This window comes from Aquarana catesbeiana, linkage group LG04, assembly GCF_042186555.1.
Source record: "Aquarana catesbeiana isolate 2022-GZ linkage group LG04, ASM4218655v1, whole genome shotgun sequence".
NCBI classification, from domain to species: Eukaryota; Metazoa; Chordata; class Amphibia; order Anura; family Ranidae; genus Aquarana; species Aquarana catesbeiana.
Window position 1 is genome coordinate 14,451,500 of NC_133327.1, and position 4,214 is coordinate 14,455,713.

Genomic DNA, 4,214 nt, shown 5'->3' on the forward strand with positions numbered 1-4,214 from the left:
TACAGGGATATATAATGTAATACTGACACATAATCACACACATAGGTTGGACTTGATGGACTTGTGTCTTTTTTCAACCTCATCAACTATAAAAAAAAAAAAAAAAGTACAGTAGAGGATGTATATGTTCTCTATAGAAGTTATATGTACAAAATCAAAGGGGTATATATATATATATATATATATATATATATATATATATATATATATATATATATATATATATATATATATATATATATATACTATATATACACATACTGCAAACATTATATAGTATTTTTAGTATATAGTATGCATATGTACTGTACAGAAACTATATGCATACTATAAGAAATATATACAAAATAAAGGGGGGGGTACATTTACAATATAAACAGTATACCAAGCATGTGTATTGTATATGCACAATATAGGATGTATCATGAAGGTATATACACAGTATAAGAGCTATGTGCACTATGAAGGTGTTACATGTAAAGTGTATGCACAGTGTGCAGTATTAGTAGTATATAAGGTGTATAGGGACAGTATAAGAGGTATAGGTGGTATATAGGGTGCATATGTACATTATAAGAGGTATAGGTAGTATATGGGGTACACATGCATAGGTATAGGTACTATATAGGGTGTATATGCACAGTATAGGTAGTAAACAGAGTGTATATGCCCAATATGAACTATAGATAGTATATAGGTTGCATATGCATAGTATGAGGAATAGATACTATATAGGGTGTATATGCACAGTATAGGAGGCATAGGTAATATATGGGGTGTATGTGCACAGTATAGTTAGTAAATAGGGTGTATATGCCCAATATGAGCTATAGATAGTATATATGCAAAGAATAAAAGGTATAGGCACTATTTAATGTGCATATGCACAGTATAGGTGTAGACAATATATAGGGTTATATGCACAGTACAGGCAGTATATAGGGTGTATATGCCCAATATGAGCTATAGATAGTATAAAGGGTGCATATGCAAATAATAAAAGGTATAAGTACTATATAAGGTGTATATGCACAGTATGGGTAATAAATAGGGTGTATATGCACAGTATAGGTAGTAAACAGGATGTATATGCCCAATATGAGCCATAGGTAGTATATAGGGTGCATATGCAAATAATAAAAGGTACAGGTAACATATAGGGTATATATGCACATTATAGGAGATATATGTCATATATAGTGTGTATAAGCATAGTATAGGAGATATGGGTAGTATATAGGATGTATGTTCACAGTATAAGAGATATAGGTAGTATATAGGGTGCATATGCAAAGAATAAAAGGTATGTTGGTTGCATATGCACAGTATAAGATGTATGGGTAGTATAGTGGATCTATTTGCCCAATATGAGCTATAAATAGTATATATGGTGCATAGTAAAAGAAGTATAGGTAGCATAAAGGGTGTATATGCACAGTACTGTATATATATATATATATATATATATATATATATATATATATATAAAATTATTATATGCGCATGCTATTGGAGATATAAGCACAATATACAGATATATCTAGGCAGTATATGATATACATGCAGTTTACAGGAGATATATATATATAATATATATATATATATATATATATATATATATATATATATATATATATATATATATATGTGATGTCTTTTGGCACACTAGCTCAGTCCCGCCATCTGTGCACAATGTATAGGCTGTATGTATACAGTATATAGGCAAGGAACACATGTATGTATGTGCAAGGTCAATAGGATATATATATAAATAGGAGGGGGTGGGATATACATATATACAGTATAGATATATAGGAAGGGTGGGTGGGAGATATATATATCTATAGATATATATATATATAGGGGGGGATGGGATCACACGTCGCCCAGTCCGCCGGCCGCTCTTCTCCTCCTCCGCTCTGTATAGAAAGGGGGCGTGTCCTCCTCCGCCGGCTATATGTATGGGAAGGGGCGTGTCTCCATAGCCCGCTGAATGATGTGTACAGTGAAAGGGGCGTATCCTCCACAGCCCCGCTGTCTTTGGATGAGGCGGGGGCGTGTCTCCTTCAGCGCGCTGTCTATGTACGAGGAGGAGGGGGGCGTGTCTCCTTCAGCGCGCTGTCTATGTACGAGGAGGAAGGGGGGCGTGTCTCCTTCAGCGCGCTGTCTATGTACGAGGAGGAGGGGGGGCGTGCCCTCCTTCAGCCTCGCTGTCTATGGACGAGGCGGGGGCGTGTCCCCCTCAGCCCGCTGATGTGTAATGTGTATGAGCGGGGAAGAGGGGGGGAGTAGGCGTGCCCTGAGCGGGGAGGGGGGGCGTGTCCTCCGCGGGTCCCCGGCCACCAATCAGCGGCGGAGGGCCGAGCATGTGGGCAGCTTGTTTACAAGTAAGAGCTGTATCCCGGCCGGTGGGAGGCGGAGGAGGAGAGGAGAGGCAGTAGCGGGAGGAGGCGCTCCGGACATGTAAGGCAGAGGATCCCGCAGACGCACACCTCCATCCCGGGGAGAGAGAGGACCGACACCGGACACAGATCGGACGTGTGTGCAGGCTGCAGGTAAGAGGAGCGTGCATCCCGCCATCCCATCCATCTCTATACCGGGGAGCGTGCACGGCTCCGGTGGGAGGGGGGCGGGGTGCCCGGTGATCGGTGTATGGGGGGGGGGCACATGTACACATATGATAGGGGGGGGAGGGGCCCCCTTGTTTATCCACCGAGGGGGGCGTGGGCTCCCCCACACTCCATGACACAGGCATGTTCACCCCAGGCCCCGCCCACCACGGCACACACCCCCCTCCGACCATCACAGCCGCGCCCACATTCTGAGCCGCTGGGGACACGCCCTCCTCCGCTCCCCATTGGCTGCCATGGATTGGCGGCTCTGACGTCACACATGGAGGATCCCTTTAAATGTACACAGAGCTGTGCTGGATGGGGGTGGGCTGAGCCGGTCATTGATGGGGGTTCTGATCAGTCTACCGGCCTGCGACCAATTCCCCCCCCCGAGCCGACCGGTCTGCGATCGATTTTTTTTTTTTTTTCCCCCTGGGCCGACCGGCCTGCGATCGATCCCCCCCCCCGAGCCGACCGGCCTGCGATCGATTCCCCCCCCCCCCCCCCCCCAGCCGACCGGCCTGCGATCGATTTCCCCCCCCCCACCCCAAGTTGACCGGCCTGCGATCGAATTTTTTTTTCCCCCTGGGCCGATCGGCCTGCGATCGATTTCCCCCCCCCCCCGAGCAAACCGGCCTGCGATCGATTCCCCCCCCCCCCCGAGCTGACCGGCCTGCGATCGATTTACCCCCCCCCAAGCTGACCGGCCTGCGATCGATTTACCCCCCCCCCCCAAGCTGACTGGCCTGCGATCGATTTTTTTTTTTCCCCCCCCCAAGCCGACCGGCCTGCGATTGGTCCGCCCCCCCGAGTCAACAGGCCTGTAATTGGTCCCCCCCTGGAGCCATCTGGCCTGCCATCGATTTCCCCCCTGACTCCCCCCCCCCCCCCGAGCCAACCGGTCTGCTTCCGATTGTTTTCCTGTCCCCCCCCCCCCCCCTCTGCTGTTATCACTCCATGGTATACACACACACACGATACAATCTGCCCATAACTGTGTACTATGAAGGTCCCACTAAACACAGAACGGCTTGGGTAGAGATTGTACAATCAGATTGTAAGCTCTGTAGCCGGGAGCTGTTCCGTGTATTGATTGGCTCTTGTTCTACATGGTGGCTGTTGTGTGTACAGGTGATTGTACAATCAGATTGTACTGTGTGTGTTGTATGTTTATTGGGGTAATACAGATATTGTAGATGAACGGCAAGTTTTAGACTCCCCATACACGTACAATCCGCCAACGGCCATGTGGGGTTGGATGCGGATTGTATCGATCGCCGCCCCCCCCCCCCCCAACATGGTGGTTGGTAAAGTCTGAGGCTGGACACACATGGTGCAATCTACTCTAGATCCACCAACCGTGACCTAGTGTGAGATCCTAATGATGGAGATACAAATCGTCTTCTACATTGTTGTATTGTATGGTGTATGGACAGTGTGAGCAGTCCGCTGTGTAGCCAATCAGGACCTGGCTGTGTAGAGTGGTTGGTGAATGTAATGGGGATTGTACAATCTGGTGGTAAAGTGTGTGTGTGTGTGTGTGGGGCGGGGGTTACTTGATCTTATTATTATTAATAATATATATAATATAAATTAAAAAAT

At 46.5% G+C, this 4,214-nt stretch overlaps 1 protein-coding gene across 1 annotated transcript in view; it reads left to right on the top strand.

The window, feature by feature from the left end:
• The first annotated feature begins 2,350 nt into the window (after positions 1-2,350).
• The window catches only part of ZNF395 (zinc finger protein 395), a 55,910-nt gene continuing 54,046 nt past the window's right edge, over positions 2,351-4,214 (top strand). The window contains exon 1 of the mRNA XM_073624858.1: positions 2,351-2,555. The gene's annotated coding sequence lies outside the window, so the exon portion shown is untranslated. The remainder of the gene's footprint in view (positions 2,556-4,214) is intronic.